The 25,189-nt window shown below is 42.0% G+C and overlaps 1 protein-coding gene across 5 annotated transcripts in view; it reads left to right on the top strand.

The window, feature by feature from the left end:
* The first annotated feature begins 8,555 nt into the window (after positions 1-8,555).
* The window catches only part of ARHGAP32 (Rho GTPase activating protein 32), a 465,356-nt gene continuing 448,722 nt past the window's right edge, over positions 8,556-25,189 (top strand). For 3 of the 5 annotated variants that reach the window (XM_075909249.1, XM_075909242.1, XM_075909245.1), the window contains exon 1: positions 8,556-8,717. The gene's annotated coding sequence lies outside the window, so the exon portion shown is untranslated. Of the gene's footprint in view, positions 8,718-9,057; positions 9,842-25,189 lie in introns of those variants that run through there. The other 2 variants (XM_075909243.1, XM_075909247.1) reach the window with 1 other exon arrangement.

Raw genomic sequence — 25,189 nt, 5'->3', positions numbered from 1 at the left:
CCTGCGAGACCAATTATTTCAAAATAAGCACAGCTGTGCCATCCACACTCACCCAATTTCGAAATAGGTGTTGTTTATTGTGAAATGAGGGTTTATTATTTCAAAATAAGAAGCCTGCTATTTTGAAATAATTTTGAAATGACATGCTTGCTCTGCAGATGCTTCCCTTGTTATTTTGAAGTAATTCTATAGTGTAGACATGCCATAAGGTGCCATAGGACCACTTATTTTTAAAGTTACAGACTAACATGGCTACCCCTCTGAGATATTTTAGCTACAGGACAGTAATTTGCCGACAACACTGCTTCCAATCTGATGAGCCTCTATTAATAACCCACCTGTTCATCACTCGTAGTCAATGTTCCAACTAATTTTTTCCATCCTTGTGCCGGATAAATTTTATGTGCACTGAAGCATGTATGGATGTGCACCATCATTAGAAACATGTGCTGCCAGCTGTGGGCATTGTGGGAGCTCGGCTAAACAGCTGGGAAGCATTTAAATCGCTCCTCCTTGGCTGCCCAAATGCTCATCTTACAGGGAACACTGCTTTGTATTACCGGATTCTATTATGCAACAGCAATATGTTACAGCTTTATCCATGAGCACACTTCTGAATTCTGCTGAGATGAAGCACTACCACTAGAAATACAGTACAGCAATAGCTATTTCTGGTAAGGATTGCATTTTCTGTGACTGATGGTGAAAAATATAGGATCATGACTGAAACCCTCACATTGACTTCAATGGGTCAGGATTTCACCCTTGATATCTAGGGGCTTGTCTATTACATATTGTACTAATTCACTAAAGGTGTGTTTTGCAATTGATGTAATCAAATCAGTGCAAATTTGTGTGTATACACTCTTGTGTTACAACGTGGCTTGGTTTTGGTTTACGTAGATTAAACTTAATGCTGTAAGTGACCCAAATTGAAATAATGGTGTCTCTGTGCAAACTTGCATTGATTTAGTTAAAAAAAGTATGCATAGGTAAACTCTAGAATCCATATATAGTTTTTGCAGTCCACATAAAAGCAAAATATGGCTGAGCCCTGAATGAAAGCAATATAAAACAATTCTGACCATCCAGGGAAATATAATATATCCTCCTATAACATCTTAAGTGCCTAGTTCTAATGATGCAGTACCAAGTTCTGTCGGTTAACTATCTCTTCTATATGACTGCCTGCGAACTGCATACAAATTGATTTATTTCAATGAGTATTGGCTTGCTTTCCTCATACTATAACATATATTGATGGCCCTGTGCTACTTCCTGCTTGCATCATTTAGTCTAACTATGTAGATTTTGTAGGTCTAACTGGCTTTTCAGTTGTGTAGATTCCGTCAGCTACTTCTTCGACACATAAATAAATTATTATAATAAATGTTAAATTATTTGGAGCAGACTCTTAACACTTTAGGTCACCTCTTGTGGTTTTCTCTTCAGATTCCAATGGACTTTGTACTTTTAAAGCACTTTCCATATAAGGACTGGATTTCAAGGCACTTTGTATAAATTGAATTAAGTTCCCCCACAGCTCATGAGTCCTATCTTAAACCTGTGAAACTGAAGCACAGAGAAGTGAAGTGACCTGCCTGGGGTCATATAAGTACTCGAGAAAAGGGTTCTTTCTCCACCTTTCTCTGAAACGGTGGATAATCATAAAGTCACTCTCTGACTGAGAAACAAAGCTAATACTTGCTTGTCCATCTCTTATCCATGAAGTGCTATGAGATTCTGAGGTAAATCTATAGCAGTATGATAGAATAGCAGCCCATTTTCCCCATTCTTCCCTTCCTCAATCATTCCTTTTCTTTTGTTTGTTTTTGTTATGGTTTTATGTTTATTCTGTAAACATTAACCAGTAATGCTTGCCAGTGGCTGCATCATCCTCTTATATGAAGTGATGGGAAGGAATTGCCAAATGAAATGTTTTGTCACTAATATCATTGTTATATCCGTCATCTCATTCTCAGGAACAACTATTGGACAAGAGAAGGGAGGAAAAAGAGTGGGTGGCACACAACATTTTAAGACATCACCAAGTCAGCTTCATCTAAGCGCATAGACTAGATTGCTCTTAGCCAGTCAGCCAACATGTTATGACTTTCTATAATTTCTCCCAGCAATGGGTGACCTCTCTTTCTGTCAATATTGAGGGTAAAAAAATAACATCTCTTCTAATCAGGCAAGATGCCTTCTTCCCTTTCCATAATCTTGCTTCTTAATGGGAAATAAAAAAGCTTGTATCTGATGAAGGTTGGGGTAAAACTGTGTGACAAACCATGTGATCCTCACAGAGATCTCTTGTGACAACAGGACTGAATTCCCACTCATGATATAATTATGGATCAACATTTCTGCAAGGTACTTGTAAGACTGCAGACATTCTGATCTGTTAGGGTATGTCTACACTTGCACCCTAGTTCGAACTAGGGATGCAAATGCAGGCATTCAAAATAGTCAGTGAAGAGGGGATTTAAATATCCCGCGCTTCATTAACATGATCTCGCCAGCGCGTTACTCTGAATGCCAGTTGTTTCGGAAATGAAAGTGCACGCCAGAATGTGTGAGTTCGAACCAAACCCCTTGGTTCGAACTAACGTTACTCCTCAAAAAATCCCTGCTTCATTGACTATTTTGAATGCCTGCGTTTGCATCCCTAGTTCGATCTAGGGAGCAAGTGTAGACATACCCTCAGAGTAATGGAAGTGGCACTTTGTCCTGCCTTTGGACAAAGACTTCTCTGAAACCAATATGCTGTTGAGATGAACTACAGAGAGTAACCTTTAGATTTGGATAGTAAAGAGTAGATGAGCCCACCAGACAGCAAGCAGTAAACTAATAGGCAAGGGGAGAAACAAATCATGTCTGTCCTTTCCACTAAGGGAGCTAGGTTCAAGGACTTTGCACTGATCTCTCTACTCAGTCTGCCAGCATTTCCAAGCATAACCAGGAGCCCATCCAGCTGTTGGACAAGGGCATAGTGAATACTAACTAAAGGCAACACTTGATTAGGTTTCACCCCCACTTTGCTTTTAAGGAATAAGCAAAACCGCTTCAAACTTAAAAAAAATAAAATAAAGACAGTGCAATATTAAGGTTTGTGGGAGGGAGCTAAAGAGAGGAAATACAGCAGGAACTCTCAGGATATAGCGTCCAAAGAGCCATGACCTTTCTTTGATCTACAGTTTCCTTAGGCCACTTTCCCATGTGTCGCTTCACCATTTGTTTTCAGTTATGCAGACATAACGAAAATATTCTGATTAGGAGCAGCAGCAAAAGCATCTGGCAATATCACTAGTTATTCATTCTAAAGACATGGGGAATATGATAGTCCACACATGAGAACTCTTAAGACTATGCTAATGTTGGTGCTGTCTAATAAACAGGAGTGCATGGCCACATGGATTTTATGGTGGTCATAATATTAGCAATGTACATTTACAGCACCCTACCTCAAAGCACTTAAAGTAAGTAATGAATAAACAGAGATCACCTGCACCACTGAAATACATTCCCCTCTGCAGAGGCTCACTAGATCCAGACTCAGGATAACAACAATTGGTAACAGTTTAGGTTTTCGTTTTCTTGTAGGCTGCTAGTGGAAATCCAGTTGAAAATGTTCAGTGGTTCCAAGAGGCCACAGCATTTTAGAGCAAAGCAATACTTTTATTGGTCTTCTGGCTTCTGGGACATCTCTATTCCAGTTAGAAACATCAGAGGCCACTTGAAGGGTCCTAATGAAGTTTATCTGAATTTCCGTTAGTGAGGGAGACCATTTCAGATGTGACATGGCAACCAGCTGAATGCTGGAGAACTTGCAATCTTACTATATATTTTAGAAATGTGTGCCTGCCTGAGCGCGAGTCCATTTGTTCAAGAACTCCTCCTAAATGGTAAGAAGTAAGACCACCAGATTTGGTATGCCGTTTCTTTTTATCATAATTTAAAGCAAAGTCAGGGGTTGGTTGAGCCAGAATAATGAGATGTGCCTGGAATTTGATTTTCTCATAAAATGGAAAGGGAAGAGGTTTGGCAGGTGGGAGTTATACTGCAGAATGACCACAGGGAGTAGCAAGGAGCCAGAGATGGGGACCAGGAAGCTATAACCTCATCCAGCCAGCAGGGGATAGTGGTGAAGAAAGGGACAGCTATTCTACTATGTATTTCAGAGAGTTTGTCTGTGTGTCTGTTTGTCTATGTATCTGTCTGTCTGCTAGCCAAGGCACATGCACCCCTCCACCAGCTGTACCCACTGGAGCTACAGTGGCCATGGACTGGTGCTTTTCACCTGCCCCCAAGCTGCTGTAGTGAGAGAAGGCTGGGTTGTCCTGTCTCCCCAGGGCAGCCTGCACACTGAACCCTTTATCGCAGGCCCCTCCCCAAGAACAATGATTTGAATGAAGAAAAACAAAAGTTATCTGAGTTAAGCAAAGACTTGAGCAAGGCCGGGCAAATCTTCTACTCTGCTATATATTTGAGAGAGTCTATTTGTCTGCCTATCTGTTCATGAACTCTTCCTAAATATAAGAGCTAGGACCACCAAATTCAGATACAGCTTCCTCTTACCCACTCCTGCTTTGTTATGATAAGATATGGGCCATGGGCCAGATTCAACCAGCCAAGCCACCAGATCTGGCCTGTAGGCTACCCCATCAGGATCCTCAGGCACGGAGCAGCTCATGCCACTTTAAGTGGCTGGCTGCTCCCTGTGGCTCTTTGCACTGGGTGCCGGGGAGGAGTGTGGTTTTGCATGCTGTCCCTGTCCCCTAGCAAAAATCTCTCAACTCCCATTGGCTCAAACCCTTTGCACCTCCTTCTCCACCCCTTTATCTGGGTCACAACTTCCTCCGAGATCCTGCACCCCCTCCTACACTTCTTCCCAGGTCAGAATCCTCTCCTGCACCCACAACCCATCCCGGACCCTCCACCCTAAGCCCATACCCCAGATCACTGTTTCTCAGCCAGCGGTATGAGTACCTCTAGGGGTACTTGAGAGAAGTCTGGGGGGTATGTAAACACAACTGACATTTGGGGAAAACTGAATTTTTGTTTTAAGTTTTACAGTGTTTTATTATTTTTGTACTTTTTACTCCCCAAAATTTCATCACCCGCCCATGATTAAGTTGCTTAAACAAATGTGTTACAACGGTAGAAAAAATGTTGTTTGAAAACTGTACTAGGGGTACTTACAATTTTTTTTGAAAAAGGGGTACTTTATAAATACAAGGTAGAGAAACAGATTATAACCCACTCCTTCACCCAAACTCCCTCTCAGGTACCACACCCTCTTCTGCACCCCAGTCCTCTACCCCAAACTCCTTTCTGCACCCAACCTCCGTCTCGGACCCCACACCCTCTCCATAGAAAAGTATGGTTCTTGACTACTTACCAAAACCTTGGAGTGGCCCCCAATCAAAAATTATTGTCCATCCCTGACTTAAAGCAATATAAGGGTTTGTTGTGCCAGAAAAATGGGATGTGCCTGGAATGGGATGGCTTCTCAGAAAACCAAACAAAAGAGAGAAAATCACCAGGAAGGAGAAAGGGGCTGGCTGGGGGTTTGCCCTCCTTCCCAGCTGAGACCTTCTGCCTATTAGGGCACTCTTTAGATTTGTACGGGGATGTTGCTGACTATTCTCCTTCATCAGGGGCCACATTCACTATAGCCCTTTTTGTTAAAACACAGCAAATGATAAGCATTTGTAGTGATGAAGAAAAAAATACACTTCTTGGAATTCCCTTTTTTTAAATTATTAAAAAAATTAAACAGAAAAATTGTAGCAATCCCTTTAAGAAATTTGAAATAAACATTAACATAATAAAATAATACTGTATTTTTTAAAAAAAACAATCATTTAAATAAATCATGTACATTTTCCTTTTATTTAAAAAAACTGAATTAAGGACCTGAGCAATGCCAGGTAAGTGCTAATAGTTACTATTTGTTGTGTTATATGTTTTTATACATCCATTCAAATAATATCTCTTTTCACTGATTAAATGAATTCACACCCACCTGTTGGGTGGAACACAATCAGTGTTAAAAAGCTCTGCTTTTGACAGGATGTAAGGAACAATCTTATTATCATAAAATCTAAGAACAACTTTAGGTCTGTGGAATCTAGTTAATTTGGGATTCAATGAGGGCACTAGGATTGACACCCGTTCTCTTATTTAGAAAAGCCCCATAATATCATATGTAACGATGAAAGGTTAGGATCCCTTGCTAAAGCCTTGAGGAGGAGGAGAATGGATCTCTAGCTCCAAAGGAGGTCATTCTGCTGTGGACTGCTCCTGTTCATGGATGATTTATGCACATCCAGTTTTGAGTGAGTAAGCAGGGTCATGACATTTGGGCTATAGTAGGCGATCTGCATGCATGTTGGGCCACAGACACTAGCTTCTTGCAGGTGGTAGACAGGGGGGAGACTGCACTTGTTGACTGTTATTGATATGGATAGATAGATATTGAGGTTTATTGACAACTAAGGATTTAAATCAAATACTCCCAAGTATAGCTATTTAACTTGCACTCTTGCAATTCAAATTGACAAGTTACCATTCCCTCATTTCATCTCTCTGTGTACTTAAAGGCAGAATAAGTACCACAGATTCTGTATGGACTGTCTACTGCAAGGCACTATGTGCATTACTCACCATAAGCTCACGTTGTAGGTCAGTGCTAAAGGAGGAGTGCCCTCCAAAGGACTAGTCTGCAGTAGTGGTCTTTGGGGCACTAAATATGCACCAAGGATGAGAATTTTACAGATATGTAAGGGGCTAAAAGAATTTTCAGAAGCCCCTAAAAAATCCCTCAAGGCACCCAAATACCTTTAAAAATCTGGCCCCTAACACTTGAAGGTCTGTACAGAATGATGAGATGGCAAGATTGTGAACATAAACTTTTACTGCAGCACTCCAGGAATTTTGATTTAGTAAAATATTTGCCTTCTATTAATTTTGCGTTTGAGCTGGAAGATATCTGGGGCAGAGAGGAGAAAAGAATGCATTTGTTTAATATTAAATCAGGCTGACTTTAATGACTAGACTAACACTGGGTTTTAGGGCTAGATTTCTTTGATAATTAGGTGGAAGACATTTTACTTTAAGGTTTTATTGTAACCCTGGTGTAAGTAGTAAAACTAGGGATCAGTGGTCCCATAAATCAGAGAAAACTCAAATGATGGACTTACAGTACTTTCTGATTTGACTTGTACAAGTTTTATGCTTCACACATTTAATGGAGTAACTTCTGATTTACATCAGTTGTAAGATAAGAATCAATGCCTGCATAACAGGGCAAACAGTACACACAATCTTTGACAGCAAAACAAATAAGCAAAAACAAGCAAACCCCAAAATATGCCATGGTGCCAGATTTTCAGATATTTAGCAACCACAAAGCGTTTCGGTGATCAATGTGCTTAACTCTTTTCCAAATATTTCCTTTATTTCTCTTCCTCATGAATAGGATTAGTTGGGATTGGTCCTGCCTCGGGCAAGGAGCTGGACTTGATGACCTCCTGAGGCCTCTTCCAGCTTTATGATTCTATGATCATCTCTGTTTACTATGTGTACGACTGTAGTGCTACCTGCTGTACAGAGACCAAAAAGACAGTCCGTGTCCCAAGAGGCCTACAACTGAAGGATGTAAGACAAGATGGATATAAACAGAGAAATACAAGGAAACAATGAGACAACTTTGGTCATCATGATAGGCAGTCTCTTTACACATCTTAAGTGCCTTGCTCAGCAGCAATCTCATGCACAAAAAACACCTCTTGTTGTGCACTTCCAAACTCACTCAAACCCAGGGTAAACCCCTCATCCCACACCGTTGCCTGGCCCCACTAAAGCTGTCCAGTGCCTCGCCTGTCCCAGTACCCAGCCCACATTCCCAGCACTCAGCTCTTCATACAGCTCTCCAAGGCCCATACAGCCCTTCCATAGTGCCCACCCCTTCCCATACAGACCCCTGCTCCCCAGTGCCCAGCCCTCATACAGCCAAGCCACCCACCTTCCTGTGCCCAGTTCCCCATACAGCCCCCAGCCCCCTAAAGCCTCTACCCCCTTATTGCCCTGTCACCCACCTCCCCATACAGACCCTCCATGCCATACAACCCCCGCCTCAGTCCCTATACAGACCCTACCCCCTGAGTGCCCTGCCATCCACCCCCCAACCAGACCCTCTGGGCCCTACAACCCGCTCCTCTGCAGTGCTCAGCACCTGTATAATAATATAGGCTATATAGCCCCTGGTGCTCAGCCCCCACTCCTATAGTGCCCAGCCCCTCACCTCCCAACCCCTATAGCGCCCACCCCTCACCATCCCAATGCCCATAGAGACCCCCATCCCCCACTGCTCAGCCCCTCAGTATTCACACAGCCCCACCCCCATAGCGCCCAGCCCCTCCCAAACAGCCGCCCAGCCTCCACTCAGCCCCCACCGCCTAGCGCCCAGCTCCCCCCACAGCCTCCCGCGGGGGCGGGGCTCCCGGCCCGGCGCGCCCTGGCCCCTCCCCCGGCGCGGCGCAGCCCTGCCCCTGCCCGGCCGGTCCCCTCAGGCGCAGCGCGGCGCGCGGAGCCGCCAGCCCGGCTCGTGTCCGTCCAGCCCGCGCGGAGCCCGCCCGGCCGGGGCGGCAGGATGCGGCGCGCCGGGGGCCCGGCCAGGCACCGGCGCTAGGCGGGCGCCGCGGCGGGGCGAGGTGAGCGGGGCGAGGGCTCGCACGGCCGGGCCGCCCTGGCGCACCACGGAGCGGGGGGAAGGGCTGGGCGGCCCCCGGGTGGGGGAGGGGAAAGGCGCCCCGCTGTGCACCGTGCACCCCCCTGTGCACCCCCCTGTGCACCGTGCACTCCCCGCCTCCCCGTGCACGCCCCTGTGCACCCCCCTGTGCACCGTGCACCCCCCTGTGCACCCCCCTGTGCACCGTGCACCCCCCTGTGCACCCCCCTGTGCACCGTGCACCCCCCTGTGCACCCCCCTGTGCACCGTGCACCCCCCTGTGCACCCTCCTGTGCACCGTGCACCCCCCTGTGCACGACTGTGCACGCCCGGCTTGGCCCCGTACAACGTGCCTATCGCCATACTGGCTGGGGCCTTTGCATGGGCTCCTGCCCCCTTCCCCCCGTGCAAGATGCACCTGGTCTGTCCCCGCGGGGATCGCGGCCGTGCAGGCGGAGCCGCGTGCATGGCTCGAGCCTGGCGGGGCTAGCGAGTGCCTCGCCCCCGTGCACCCAGAGCCATGTGCGCACCCCAGGGCTGGCTGCCAGGCCGCGAGGGCGGCTCTTGCAGCGCCGCTGTGGGATAGGCACCGTGCGTCGCAGACCTGCCTGGTACGCGGCGGAACAGGCAGCTGGGCTGCTCACGATCAACGCGCCCGCTGCGAGGTCGGCTCTGGAGCCCTAGGGCAGGGCTCGCTGTATTGTGTCCCCCCGCACCGCCGTGCAGTATGCGCCGTGCAGCCCTGCTTCACGCCAGCATGAATGGGAGACCGTGAAATGTTCCAGTGCTTCGCGAGAAACGTGCTTGTCTAGGGCCGGTTGTGTGGGGAGAGGAGTAAGCGCCCCTGCATTGTAGCCCCTGAGCATCTCTGCACACCATGAGCCTGGCGGTCCTGGTTTATGTAAGAGTGGATAGAAACGCTGAATGGCCCCAGTGTATCGCAGGGAACGTATTACAGCGCTGGTTGTAGTGAGGAAAGGGACAGAAATCCCTGAATTATTTCCATGCCCTGCTCATTACTGTGCCCTGAGCCGTCCTAGCATTACTGCAGAGTCCCTGCACTGAGGACCTGGAATCTGCCATTCTCATGCTAGCATTTGTTTGAAGGTAAGAAAAAGTGACTTCCCTTTACTAGGACTTCTGCATAATTCTTCTGCAGTGAATCACTGCCCTTTCCCATCCCTCAATGACAAGTTTTCATTGAATTCCAGCTTGTGTTTTTGTTTTCCTCAAGGGTTTTCCTCTTGACTCTGGGTTATGTCAATATTTCTTATAAATAAACTTGAATGTTTAAGCATACAGTATTGTATGCTCTTTTCTGTTTGTTAAAAAATAAACAAACAAAAACCCTTTATTTTCAATTCCTGGGTCTTGCTTTTAATTCTTTCTATCTAGTCATTATCCCATGCTCCTGCCTTAAGCAGCATGACAGGAGCAGCATCTCTAGGATGCAACAGAATTATAATTCCCAGGAATTTGTTTAAAAAAAGGATAATTGGGATTTCAAAGGGGATGTGTTTAATTATAAAGCTTTTTAAATTTTAGAAACACAGCATTGTACTCTTTGGCTAGTATACAGCTGGCGTGTTTCTCTACATAGCTCATCCTTTTCTATTGTTTAACATGTCCTTTGTGATATTTTTAAATGGGTTTCTTTTGAGAGCCCTTTTAGTTCTTTTCAGTTGAATTAAACATCCACAATCTTTCTTGGATTATTAGGACATTTTATAGTTAAAATATGTCCTATGAAAAATACAAGATATGGAAGTGCACTGAATGGGCATCTCATTGTTTGCATAGTTTTGAGAGAGAGTATTAAGCAGTAGATATTCCTTAGTTAGCTTTCATATTCAATTTGAAGCACTTCTATTCACAGTAGTGGAGGAAAAAAGAGCTATTTAGGGTTTTACTGTAATGGAAGGTGCTGAGCACTTTCAACTTGGGGGTAAAGTCAAGCAATTGCTTCTGTCTGAGCATAAAGGAAATTAGGAGTTTAATTGCCATTAAGATCTCTACAGAGCATTTTCAAGGCTTTCAATGTGTTCTGGTTTTTTTTCAGTGGCTTTATTTGTAACTTACTCAGAGTAAAGTCCTATCTCTCTGAAATCAACTTTGAGGATCCATCTGGAGCCCTGATCTATTGCATCAAAGTGAATATATGTGCTTATACTGTGATAGACTACAGTAATTTTTCTTCCTCCCCCATTTTTCTTTTCCTCATACCCCCTTTTCATCTGAGCCAGTGCAACAAAACAGCACTTTGGACAGAGACTCCGGAGGCCTCAGCTGGGGATAGGCGTTTACTGTAATGACTAATATTGTGTATGCTGGGAGTGCGATTAAGTGGAATTAAGGAAATGGCAAATTAGAAGTTCCCTTTAGTCGTATAATTTTTAAGGATGAGTGTTAAAAATACTTAACTGTATTTTCCAATGTGGTGAAAACATTCCTCTTCCATTGATGTGGGCTCTTGTGCTTGGGCTTCGAATGCTATTGTAACAATGGCTATTCAAAATGTCCAAATCATGGTAATGTAGTTGAGAATTGAGCATGGGATAAATGCCTCCATTTTCTTAGAGTAGGCACAGTTTTCCTAACATGCTTATTTAGTAACATACAATTTATTCCAGTTTTCCAAATATGTGCTTACTCGCCCATGGCAATTTATTTTGACTGTAGAGTAAAATACCATACACTTTTTGGTTATTATTATACTCATTATGGTAAAGAGCAAGCAAATAGATTTTGAGCCTGGGCTGGTACATTTTCATGACAATTTTCCAAGGCTGCTTTATGCTACATCAAATAGATAAGAGTAGAGTGTGATGATTTTATAATATTTGAACATATTGTAACCATCTGAAAGAATCAAAATGTATTCCTTTGAGGGTACTAAGTGATTGTGAAGATAAAAGGGAAAAAATATAGTGACAGTCTAGCAGTATGTATTGTGTACGACCTATTGTTTAGGGCAGTATTTCTTAAACTTTTTGAGACCATGGAACACCAAGCAATAATATTTTTTTATGTGGAACATCTATGAAAATTTTCTTTAAAAAAAATTGTCACATCACACACAAAAAGACAAAAACAAAGAAGTAACAAAAACAAAGAAGAGGTAGAGGCACACCTGCGAGTTGTTCACAGAACACCAGTGTTCCTTGGAACATAGTTTAAGAAACACTGGTTTAGGGGTTAATTATACGATTAAAATAATAATACGGTGTACATAATGAACTGGAATATTCCTGCATTGACAGAAGCAAATTAGTTTCACTGAATTAACTTGCAGTTCAATATCACAGCATGCTGCAGTGTAATGAAAACCGTGTGCCGAAGAATAAGTTGCTGGTCAAGTTTCTGAAGTTACCGGTGCAATTTGAGACTGATAGATGCAGTTATGTCTAGAGAATCTATGCAAATGAGACTAGCCACTAACCTTAACCTTTTGTGCATGTTGTTAACAAGATATTTCGGCCTAATTAGTCACTTGAAAATGATCATAAACTGTCACTATCTTCCCTGAATTTTATATTTGATACAAAGTAGGAATAAATACAATTGTCATTTGAACACCAGGGGAAAAAAATCCTGACTGTGACAGCAATTAGGTTGCGGAGTAGACGCCCAAAGAAAATTGTGTATGGAATCTCTTTGCTTGGGACACGTTACATTTAGTCTGGCTAAAGCACTAGTTAAAGTAAATAGGGATCAGTGCCTTCAGTAAGTGTTATCCCTGGTGCTTATGTAGCTCAAACTATTTTAGAAGCAAATATTTTGCTATTTGGATGCACCAGATTGCATTAAATGTTAAATCGTGTCTTTTCCCCATTTCAAAACACACAAGTTGAACGCTTTACTGTTCTGTCAATATATTGATAGATCTTTTGGGAACCAAGGTAGAATGTTTCCAAAAATACGTGTGTACTAGGTGGTGCTCTCTTACTTTGTTATAGTCATGAGAGAGGGTTTGTTTAAAAGAGAAAAATATGAATAGATTCCCCAAGCCTTCCTCTCCTCATCAAATAAGTGCCCCCAGGGTGCTGTTTTCATTGTGAATGGGGGGATTATTTTAATTGGAAATGCCTGCTAAAATATTGGCAGCACATCAGTGTCTAATAGTTTCTTTCTGTCTCCAGTGTCTATGAGATTTGTAAGAGCTGTTTCTTTCGGTTGTTAGTTCTGAGCCATTTAAGATGATTCAGGGTCTGCCAGCACACTGCTAAGTAATGGAGAGGGATAAAATGGTGGAAGATTTAAAGAGACTTTAGTACATTTGTGAATTTTTCTTCTAAAACCTTGAGTGGATTAGATACTCAGGTGAGACTGTAACAGTGTGGCTTCAGCCAGGAGTACTGTAATTTGGACATGTGCTTTACAAGCTTCCTCACACAACTGAACCTGTATGTTCAAATCTTGAATTGCAGTACTCCTAGTCGTGGGACTTCAGTGAGCAGAGGCCATCATAAAATCACAAAGCTACCAAATAAGCAATATGATAGGCTTGGAAGAGGCTGGGACTTGGATTAATTTCACCAAACTGCATCTGGCAAAGTGCGTTTTTGCCCATGAAAGCTGATGCTCAAATAAATCTGTTAGCCTTTAAGATGCCACAGGATTCCTTGTTGTTTTTGCAAATGCAGACTAACATGGCTGCCCCTCTGATACTACTAACTATACACTAACTCTGAGCTCTGGTGGGTTGTTGTTCATTTGTAGTATTTACATTTACAATTTTTTTAAAGTGGGTTACAGAGGTGAAAACAAATGTCTTTTGGTGATGCTGTTTGTGTTACGACAAATAGTAAAATGACTTAATTTTTACTCCTCCACAATAATTAATTTTCAATACTCATGGTAAGTGGAGGAGTAGGAAGGCATAGGAGAGCTCGCATTGTTCAGTTCCTAGGGCATCACACTGCTAATCCAGAGATCTGGATTTTATTCCTATCTCTTCCAATGACTTAAGTTATGTTACTACCCTATCCTGCCTCAGTTGCGCCATCAGGAAATTGGGATAATGGTGTTTACCCAGATTGTAAAGCCCTTTAAGAGGTATTGATGAAAATGCTTTTGTGTATGTGTGTCAAAAATCAATGTAAAGTTTGAATAGAATTTTTTTTCCAAGAGAATAAATTTCAGTTTTAAAACTGAAATTTGGTAGTAGAAAAGTCTGAGTTTTACGTATTAATGCATTAAGTTTTTTCAAGTTACACAAACTTTTATAGAAGGTGTAAGCCTCTTCTGAGGGGGGGGACCTGGCACTGACTTCTGTTGGGGCCTACGTGAGTGCAGAGAGACACTCCATAGGCTAGATTAGCAAATTGGGACCACTGGTTATTTGTGAGATTATCCCCAGACTACTTTGAGTTTTATTTAAGTTGCTTTCTCTGCTGTTTAGATGAAGTGAGTGTGCAGTACAAACTACCCTTTCAGCTAGTTACTCAATTGGATTTACTTCTCCAGTGATAGACAGGAAAATAATCACGGTTAAGGTTGATGACTTTTTCCAATCTGACTTTCACCAGGAAGAAACTTTATTACCTCCTCATGAAATGCATTGTTAATTAGCTACTGATTGTTTAAGGTGATAAACACTGTAATCAATCTAATACATTCTCCATGTATACTATACCAGCTTGCTTATTGATTTATCTAATTTGTTAATATTATTTTGAATATTCACATATTGACCATAGGTATATAGATATTATATGTGCACTGGCAATTTGCTATCATTTGGGGACAGTTTTCATTTCAGCTATGCAGGTGTGTGTGTGAATTAGCTATGTATTTACAGTGGTGAAACTGAGATCAGAAATTATGCCTTTGGCTTTTGTAGATGAGCAATATTATTATTTTAGCTTGCTTTGAGACCACATTTGTATTCCTTTCTGGCTTCTGTGGCTGCATAAAATATGGCTTCTGAACAGTTCAGCAATAATGGTTTCTGGTAGGATAGCTAACTGAAACAGTATTTCAACATACATTACTGATCAATGAATTGCTGTGTTGCTCAATACATTGTCTTCATAGCTTCTGTGTTAAGGTAAGATTAAAAAGAATTGAATTAGACCCTACGATTATTCTTTTGTAGCTGTTAGTGTTTGTACTGTTATGATAGAAACTGAAAGATTATGGATCTTGGAGTTACTATTCAATGTAATTCTGCTTCAGGTTCTATCACTAGAATGTTCTAAGAGATGTTGAGCAAAATTTGCCCCTCTGAAGTTTTCTTTTTCTTTGTCTATAAAGAAGGTACATAATTATATTTATCTTTTTGTAGAGTGCTTTGAAATAGGGATGTTGTAGTGTAGCTGATTAACCAATTCACTGATAAGCAAAAGCTTGTAAGTTAATGCTGTAGATTACATGCATTCCCCTCCCTGCTTGCCAGTAAATTTTTTAGCCAGGTCTGGGACCTACCCCTGCTGCGGCTCTGCATTTAAAGTGTATTAGAAGCCAGAAGGGAAGGCAGCTTGGCTCAGTTCCAACTTGTTCTGAGTCCGGGAGCTCAGACAACTCCCCTCCCCGGACAGGCAGCTGGTTTGCGAGGGGAGCTCGTTTTTAAACCGGCTCCCCTTGCAGACTAGCTCTCGCCTGGCACTCCACACTGCCAGAGGCAGCAGCGTGGAGTGACAGGGGGCTCCTTGGGAGTGAGGCCAGAGTGCACTGGCTGACAGCCTCACTCCCAGGGACTACAGAATAGTCGAGTAACTGATAAGCATTCATGAGGCTAATCGATTATTCAATTAACCGATATTTAACATCCCTACTTTGAAATATATGGAAGAAAATTCGATAGCTATATGTTTTATTATTAGGTACACATTGGCAAATCTAGATAATCAGTCTCTTAAAAGGTGCCTTGCTAGTGGTATTACCTTGTTAGAGCTAGTGGTATTACCTTGTTAGGAGCACTTTTAAGATTAAACATTTGTTTTTTTTCTTAGGAGGTAATCTTCTGGGTGTCTCATTTATTGGAGTTATATTGATCACTTTATAAAGAAGTGTATCTAATTTTTAAATTAACATTTTCCATTGGATTGTAAACATTTCTGGGGCTCTCTTAAGCAAGATACGTAGGGCTTGTCTACACATACAGTGCTGCAACATGTCTGGTGGGAATGCTCTCTCTCCCCCACGTGGGCATAATTAAATCAGTTCTATGAACAGTGGTTGGAGCTATATTGTTGGCTAGGGCAACTTTGGTGCATATGTCAGTGTAACTTACTTCACGCAGGGGCAGGGTGTTGTAGTCAAATCCCTGAGTGATGTAAGTTATACTCATATAAGATAGACCTAGCCTTAGACATTAAATTGCCTTGATTAGCAGAGCAAATTGCCTCATAGAATCATTGCTGCTAATCAAAAAGCAGTTTTCTGTAATTTATTTTGCTAACAATGTTCCATGAAAATTATCACATGAATTCTTCGGTCACTGTGCCGTGTCACAGTCACAAGGGAGCACATTGGAAAAACAGACTCAGCATTTAGTGTTAGAGAAGTAGTTTGATGTCTTTTGGTGATAGTATGAGAACAAGACAGAGGTAGCAGGATGTTGGAGAGGGAACTTCCTTGATTCTTGCAGTTGAAGCTGTTGCATTTGCAAGGTGATTTCATACAAGATGAGGAAAAGAGAGCAAAAAATACAGGCAAAGCAGGCAGGAGAAGAAATCAGTATGGATATATAAGGCAGGTTTGTGGGAGGAGAGAAAGGAACTTATTTAACTTAGGAAAAACTCACTGGAAAGCGACTTTGGGGAAGTTAGGACCAGAATTTCAAAATTTTATTTCATCACCAAAGGTGCGCTTAATCTCCCAGTTGGATTTTCTGATGTCTACGGCCTAATTCATATTAATTTCAATGGGAGTTAAGTGCCTAATTGCTTTTTAAAACATCCCACCAAATGCCTGTCTAATAAATTAAAATCTGCTCCTTAGTGTTTCCTGGAAGTGAGATAACATGTTTAGTTATGTAAGTCTGAACAATGTTCACATCAACTTGATTCTGAAAAAAATCCCACTGCCCGTTCCTAGTGTAGAAGTGTGATTTTTTTTTTTTTTTTTTTTTTTTTTTTTCCCACATAGCTTATTCTGCGTTCCCCACCTAACCCCCTCTCCCAAATGAAACAAGTTATACTGGCAAATGATGAGTTGAGCCAATATAACTACATCTGTATTAGGGATATTAAATTTAGATTAATTTGCATTGATTAGTTGATAAGGGCACCTCTGCTTTTGATGTGTAGCAATAGCCCCAGGGCTGTTGCTACACTTCAAAGGCCAAAGCACTGTGGGGAGCACGGGGCCAGCGGGGACTCAGCTCCCTGTGTCGTTTCAAAGCCCGGGGTCAGCGGAGTCCCCCCCAGCTGACCAGGCTCCATACAGCGCTGCCGCTTTGAAATGCTGCATGCATCCCGGGGCCAACTCCCCGGTCTGACTCTGGGCTCCAAGTGGTGCTGCTGCTTGAAGCACCCCATCATTCCCCCCCCCATTGTTGCCTCTTTCTAATAGAGGCAGTGGGGCTGGAGCAACTAGGACTAGTTGACTAGGGTGTCAACTATCTGATAAGCATTTGCTTATCGAATAGTTGACTAGTCATTCACACCCCTAATCTGTACTGGGGTCTTCTGCTGGTGCATCTGTATTGGTAAAACATCACATGTTTTTACAATCTTGACCAACTTTGCTATCCCAGCAGAATTCTATAGTGCAGGGATAGCCTAAGTCAAAATATAACTTGATTCTATCCTATTGACGTTCTTGGGAGTTTGGTTAACTAAAGTGGGAATGGAAGCAGGGTTTCAGTGAAGAAAACGTACTTGAGGCAAGATTCAGAAATGACTTGTCTCCTGGTTGGTAAAACCCTTGAATGTTTCCTGGGATTTATTTACCCTTTACTCTGTTTTGGTCACGAATGCCTTCATTTGGTCTCACAGCCAATGTATGATTTATTTTTAAAATTGCTTTGTTCTCTTTTGTGTTGTACTTCTTGGGAGATGCATGTCTAGAGAGCTGACTCACATCTGCTAGGAACAATTAGCCTTTTCAAAAGTGTGGTCTGCATCTATATTATTTTTTTAAATTCAGGACTTTTTTCTTTTGTACGTGGAAGAGCAGTTTTTAAAATTTATTAGACTATAGAAATGATTGAGTAAACTTTGTTCCTTTAAAAAAAACTTTTACAATTACAGTTGAAATGATTGACAGTATATTTCAAAATATTGCTAACATTTCCTTATCTGGAATTGAGGAAGTGAGAGTATAGTTGAGTAACTGCATGCAGTAACTTGCAAGTATGGTTTCTCTCCTCCCAGGCAGGGGCATAAAATAAAAATAATTTGTTGTTTTTGGCTGTTATTTCTATAAGAGGGTTTTCCTTTCTAGAATAAGTACATAATAACACCTATTCAACAATGTATTTTATTTTGTGTCATGCTTATATTTTAAGACCATTGCATTTTTATTTAATATTGCAAATGCGCTATTAAAGTCATCATGAGAGCCTTGTTACTTTTTTTTTTTTTTTTTTGTACTCTAAAACAAATGGGGTTTATGGTATAAAAATATGAATGAGCAATAATTTTAAAAATTTGTTCAGGGAAAACAGCATTTCTTAAACTAATATTTTAAGTATTTTTAAAAATAATTTACAATGGATTCTTCCTTCACATATATCTGCATATAGAAGTGTAATATGTGTTCTTGCAGTAGACTTAATAAACAATAATTGATTTTATTTCACAGGGTAGTCTGATAATTTATTACTGAAGTGCAAATGAAGTTCCAGAGTCCTTCAGTTGAATGATGCACATGCAAGTCTGAGAAGTAAAGTTCAGTTGTTGTAGCTGCTGCAGCTTATTTCATTGAAGAAACAAGAACAAAAGTTTGTTTGTAACTGCCATAGAATTGAGTACAAAGGCTCTGGTGACCTTTGAACCTTTGTGACTGTGCATCTGAAGGAGGAATTTTTAAAGAATGGGAAAAGCTGCTGGGAGACCAGAGAGTTTTTTTCCTGCAACTTTCTATAGCACTGGTTAATGATCTTATATTAAGAAAAAAATCTGTTAATTGGATGAAATTCTTATTTGGTTTTCATCCAGATTTAGTACAGTACTTTCCTACTAACCACACTGATTTGATATTGACCTATAAAAGCATTGTCCTCTAAAACAGTTGCTTTTGTTGGGGAAAAGCAAATCAAACGGCTACTCTTTTGTCTGCTTTAAGAGAAGTTTTGAGGACTGTGGTTACATTTCCTAAAATTCTTACTTTATTTTTTGTGTGTGAGATCCTATGCTCAAGTACTGATCATAGAAACTTTTGTTTTTCCTGCGTATTTAGCTCATGCTAATTTCTTGGCTATTTTACTCTTTCTAATATGGTTCCAACAGGAATAAACTGTTTGGATTACATTGCTACCTTTCTATAAGAAGGGATGGTTGGTTCACTGGCCGTGTCCCTATCTCCAGCAGGTGGAAACAGTACCTTGGCTGGCTGTAAGAGGTAACTTTTTAGACTACACAAAGGTAAAATATGTTATACAGGGAACAGAAAGAGAGCATCCTCTTAAGTATGCAAGGGTTTGAGTGAGGAATTTACAGAAAGGCAGGTCTTAAAGTCATGTATTGTGTGTGTTTTTTATTTTTGATTGCTCACTTGCATACATTTGTGTGTGCAGATGTATGCATGTGTGTATACTGTCCTTTCAAAGAAATACTTGATTTTTCATGGATCGTTTTATGGATTGTTTGGACATGGGGAGGAGGGTTGAGATTACTCTTTGTAATCTTCTAGGGATACTTCAAAAGCCATGGCTCTCATGATCTGCAGAAAGCCAGAGTTGTGTGGATGCACTTTGTTGATTCTGGAGTCCCATTCATGATTACCTGAGAATGTAGCTCAATCAGAGGGTGACTGCATCAGTTCACTGGGATCTGGCATCCAAGCATCAATGGGTAGCTTGGCCTTGGATACTCATGCATGTTTTTGGAAATTGAGTCAGCCTCCAAGAGACTCTTTTTTTGTATCCTACCCATATTCCAGAAATCTGATAAAAGAACAGGAGTGGCAGGCAAAAATACGTTAAATAACAGATCAGCGTTACAGATGCTGGTTCCTGCTGTTGTTTCAGAAGGCGTGAATTGTATTTAATTGATGGGCACAAGTTGATGGTAATTTTCAGACCTGTTGCTCCTCAAAGGGGTGGACAGGAGCTTGAATGGTAATTTGGAGAAAGTATTTAACATCCATGAAATTGCATGATGCTGGCCTCATCATGCTTGTCCTTCTTTTGCAGGATTATAAAAAAGCATTAGGCAATTCCGTGGTTAGCAAGTACATCCAGAGTTGTTATAAGAAATTATTTAAGAAGACCCAGAAAGGGATATAAAGTCTCTTGTTTAAGTCAACCTCTAAATATGGGGTTTGTAGGGGACTTTCCTGGGCGGCAGGTTATCCAGTAATTGGCTGTTTCTTCTATCTTCCTCTGAAGCACTTGGTATTGGTCTGCATTGGTGAGTCTTCACTGGACTAAGTGGACAATTGATCTGTAGAACCCTGCAAATTAAGGATGTTAAATAACGGTTAATTTACTGGTCGAATAGTCAATGGAATTTCCATCTACTACTCAACTAGTTGATAGGCACTTCCGCATTCCTCCTTTGAAATGTATAAGAGCCCCTGCTGGGGCATGTTGTCACTCTGTTGTCTCTCAGCAAAAGATTATTTTTATATATATAGAGAGAGAAAAAACTTCATGCATCTAGCAGGAAGTGGCTTGAAAACACAAATTGTAGCTAGCATGTATTTGACTAGGAAACTTGCTAGACGAGTACAAAACAAGTCAAATCAATACCTGAATGAAGCAAGCAAACACAATATATTGGACACACACCAAATAAGAGCAACTGACAATAGGCTAAGCAAAAAGTTCCTGCATTTTTCCCTAAAATTTTGTAAATCAGACTGGACTGCAGTGGGGAATAAATCTCTCAGCTGAGAGAGCCGTGAGCCATATGAGTATCTGCCACATGAACTACCTAAAAGAAGGTTCTTAGGATTCTGTGTGTGGTAAATGTTACATTATTCAAATGAGTTGTCGAGGTTATTGTTTTGCACCTCTCAGAACGTCTTCACCCAGTCCAGAAGGAAGCTTTACATTACATCACCCAATGTCATTCAACATGTTCCCTGCTTCCATCAAACACCGAGTTTCATTTTTTTAAAAGCATGGCTAAGTTTCAAGAATTAAAGTGAAAATGAAAAATTGTAGGCCAGGGGTTTAAAAACTAATGTCAGCTCTTAGTGCTAGAAACCACGTGTGTGAAGGAGGGAGACCATATGGCTACTAAATATAACACATTTTTCTCTTGAAAGCATTCTGAAAAGGACACAAGTTCACAATCTGCTTTAATAAGAAAATGTCACGTATCGCTAAAAAACCCTGTGATGTGACAAGCATGAGCTCAGGTAATGGGATTGCTTTTTGGCCCTGAGGTTTCAAATACTGCCTGTGATCAAGTTGAGGGTACCCAGTGTGTGTGATGAAGTCCTTCGTACCTGGATAGATTGGAGCCTGTGAGAGCAATATGTGTGAAGACTACCATTCCTATCTTATTTATTTTGCGCAGTTACATTTGAGACACTAGGGAGTTTGATTCCTTTGTACAGTTTTGTCTCTGTGTAGATAAGGTCAGATAAACATGATGAAGATAGGAATATGAGCTTTATGTGTTCCATGCATTGTGTTGTGTGTGGTCTACATTTTGTTTCGATGCTTTTAACCTTGCATATTCCTGAAGCAATGTTGTCCAGGTACAGCTTTTCAGATTAGAAGTTTTAGGAAAACAAATATAGTTTAACTAGGGGAAATATTTTTATTGTAGAACATTTAAATGAACCTTCTATAATACTGTGGTAATTACTTGCTGGGGAAGGAGGCGAATACTAGCAAAGTGTATTGGTGAGTTATATTCCCACTAGAATCTAATAGTGGAAGCATCTGATATATTTCAAAATATAGATCAGTTAAGTTCTGACGGATGAAGTTAGGAGGTAAATAAGTAGGTCCAAAATAATTGTGATTTTTTTTTTTGTTTCCCCATTCCATACTAACCATACCATCTCTCGTAACTAAACTGTGTAGTCATGCATGTGATGAAGCAGATTCCAGTCCATGAAAGGTTATGTCCAAATACCTTTGGTAGTCTTCAAGGTGCCATAGGACATTGTTTTTACTGAAACAGACTAACACGGCTACCCCTCTGAAATGTATAGTTGGATAATTGAAGGTCTTCTATGCAAAACCAATATTGATTGTTAGGTTTCCTTTTAAAATGAGATTTTTTTTTTAAGGTATGGCAAAGAGAAAAAGAGCATCTTAAAGTAACGGTGGAAGAATCCGAAATAAGGATTCAGCTCCTCATTTTAGCAGAGCACTTTAGTGCTTGGACTCCAAGTGAGATGACTAGTGTCCTTTAAGTATTATCTGAAGGGTTGTGCAGAATCAGAGCCTCGCTATCTGATAAGGAAAGCTTATCTTGGAACAGGAACAAAAACAAAACAAAAATATTGCATATGTTTTTTTTACACATTTTAAAGTTCATCTTGAGGCATGTGTCTGGAATTGCCACATCTGAAATGAGGTTGAACCTCTCTTGTCTGGCACCCTCGGGACCAGAATGGTCCCGAACAAGGGAATTTACCAGACCAGGGAAGGTCAGGCATCCGGGATCTCTTGGTGTTCCCTTCTTCGCAGCTGCCCCAGGAGAACCCAGAGACCTGACCTCCTCTGGCTTACCTGCCTGGGTCTGCTGTCTCCAGTCTGCTCGTGGGGCTCTGCTCCTGGCTTCTCCTGGCTCCAGCCCCGCATGCGGTGGCGGTTACTCCCAGGGTTCCCAGCCCTTTGCGTAACTGCAGCAGCAGCTGCTCCCGGGGATCCCCAACTCAGGCCCAGTGGGTGGCAGCAGCAGCAGCTGCTCCTGGGGTTCCCTGGCTCCAGCCCTGCATGTGGCGGCAGCTGCTCTCGAGGTTCCCCAGACTTCTGTGTGGTGGCAGCAGCAGCGGCAGCTGCTCCCGGGGTTCCCCGGCTCCACGTTTAGTGGCAGCTTCGTCCATGGTTCCCCCAGCCCTGTGCATTGTAGTGGCAGCTGCTCCCAGTGTTCCCTGGAAACATCTGGGTGGTAGCTGCGTCTAGGGCTCTCTACTGCCAGGTCCCTGCCTCTGCAGGCTGTCGCCAGCTAAGCCAGTTCCGCTCCCAGCCCTCAACCTCTGCAGATGGGCTCTCTAGGCTAGAATCATCTGTGGTCTTTCCAGACCAATGATGTTGCCAGACCAGGGAGACCTGGACAAGTAGCAATCCTAGATGGGTGTAGAGGTATTCTTGGCTTAATAATTGCAGCTAGTAAATTCATAGCCTTATGGAGAACTGAGGGTTAATTTATAGAATCATAGGACTGGAAAGGACTCCGACAGATCCAAATCCTGTCCCCTGCACTCATGGCAGGACTATTCCTGACAGGTGTTTGTTTAACCTGCTCTTAAACATCTTCAGTGGTGGAGATTCCTTAACCTTCCTAGGCAATTTACTCCAGTGCTTAACCATCCTGATAGGAGTTTTTCCTAATGTCCAATCTAAACTTCCCTTGCTGTAATTAATCCCAGTGCTTCTTGTCTTATCCTCAGAGGTTGAGGAGTGCCATAGTGCAGGGGTCAGGGGCCTGACAGTTGCTTCTGCTCTGCAACAGCTCTTCCCCCTCTCCTCCCTGTGGCCACATTCCCTCCCTAGGCTGGGAGATTGGATGCAATGAGGGAGGAGAGGGCAGGGCAGTGGCAGGAAGGGGCGGGATTTGGGGAAGGGAGAGATCTGTGAATGTGCAAAATCGCTAGTAGCTGTTCCACAAATTGCAAGGTTCTTTACCCTGTGGGAACTTGGGTGCATAACTGGTTGAATAAACCTATCTTATAATAATAGCTCCATCTACGTTGCATTTCCCTACGTTGTTAATGAGAAGGTCACATGAAACCACATCAAATGTCATGCTGAAGTTTAAATATATCCTACCTACTGCTTCCCCCTTATCCACAAGGCTTGTTACTCTGCCAAAGAAAGCTGTAAGGTTGGTTTGACACAATTTGTTCTTGACAAATCCATGCTGTTACTTAGCACTCACCTTATTATCTTCAAGATGTTTGCAATGGATTCCTTAATTATTTGCTCCATTATCTTCTCAGATACAGAAGTTAAGCTGACTTGTAATTACCTGGATTGTATTTCCCTTTTTATAGATAGGAGTTATATTTGCCCTTTTCTAGTCTTCTGGAATCTCTCTAGTCTTCCATGACTTTTCAAAGACAACAATTAATGGCTGAGATCTCTTCAGTCAGCTCCTTGAGTATTATAGAATGCATTTTATCAAGCACTGGTGACTTGAAGACACCTAACTTAATCTTAAGAAATGCTTGTTCTTTCCCCATTTTAGCTTTTGATCCTACCCCATTTTCACTGTCATTCATTATGTTAAGCATCCAGTTGCCTCCAGCCTTCTTGGAGAAAACTGAAACAAAAGTAAGTCATTAAGCACCGCTGCTGTTTCCACATTTCATGTTATTATTTATCCCTCTTCCTTAAATAATGGTCGTACCCTGTCCTTGGTCTTCCTCTTGCTTTTAATGTATTTGTAAAATGTTTTCTTGTTACCCTTTATGTTTCTAGGTAGTTTGATCAATTTTTTTTACCTTGGCCTTGCTAATTTTGTCCCAACGTGGTGTTTGTTTATATTCATCTTTTGTAATTTGACCTAGTATCCACTTTTTGTAAGACTCTTTTTCATCTTTAGATCACTGAAGACCTTCTGGTTATGCCACAATGGTCTCTTGCCATACTTCTTATCTTTTTTACCTTTATAGACACCAGAAGTATGGTAGGTAGTTACTATCCATATTTTGTATATGAGGAAACTATAACACTGATTTGCCAAGGACCAAGTTGCATGTTTTTGCTAGTATGGTAGCTCAGAAGTTCCTGGTGGCTAGTGCTGTGACTGGTTCGTTCACAGAAATTTCTCATTTAACATGAAGAAATACAGCTCCAAATTCTTAAAAAAAGTATGTGTGCAAAAGTAGGTATCTGAATTGCCTGAATTACCTAATTAGCATGGAGTATCCATTACAGCAGGGTCGGCAGCCTATGGCGTGCGAGCCGAATATGGCCCTGTATGGAGCCAGATAAGGATGACTCTTCTGGAGCCTCAGCTAATCCCCCACCGTACTTTCCTCTGCAGCAGGGAGCCCACGCGGGCACTGCAGCCTTAACGTCCCACACCCCCTCCCCCCCCCCCCCGACTGGAGCGAAACGTGACCCTGCACGACAGCGTTTTCCTTCCCCTGTGTGAGGGAAACCGGGAAGCAAAGATGGCTCCTTATGTACTGACATTTCCTTCCCTTGGGATA

Source organism: Pelodiscus sinensis, chromosome 26, assembly GCF_049634645.1.
Source record: "Pelodiscus sinensis isolate JC-2024 chromosome 26, ASM4963464v1, whole genome shotgun sequence".
NCBI lineage: Eukaryota > Metazoa > Chordata > Testudines > Trionychidae > Pelodiscus > Pelodiscus sinensis.
The sequence above is the reverse complement of the archived record's forward strand: the minus strand, read 5'-3'. Positions and strand labels throughout refer to the sequence as shown.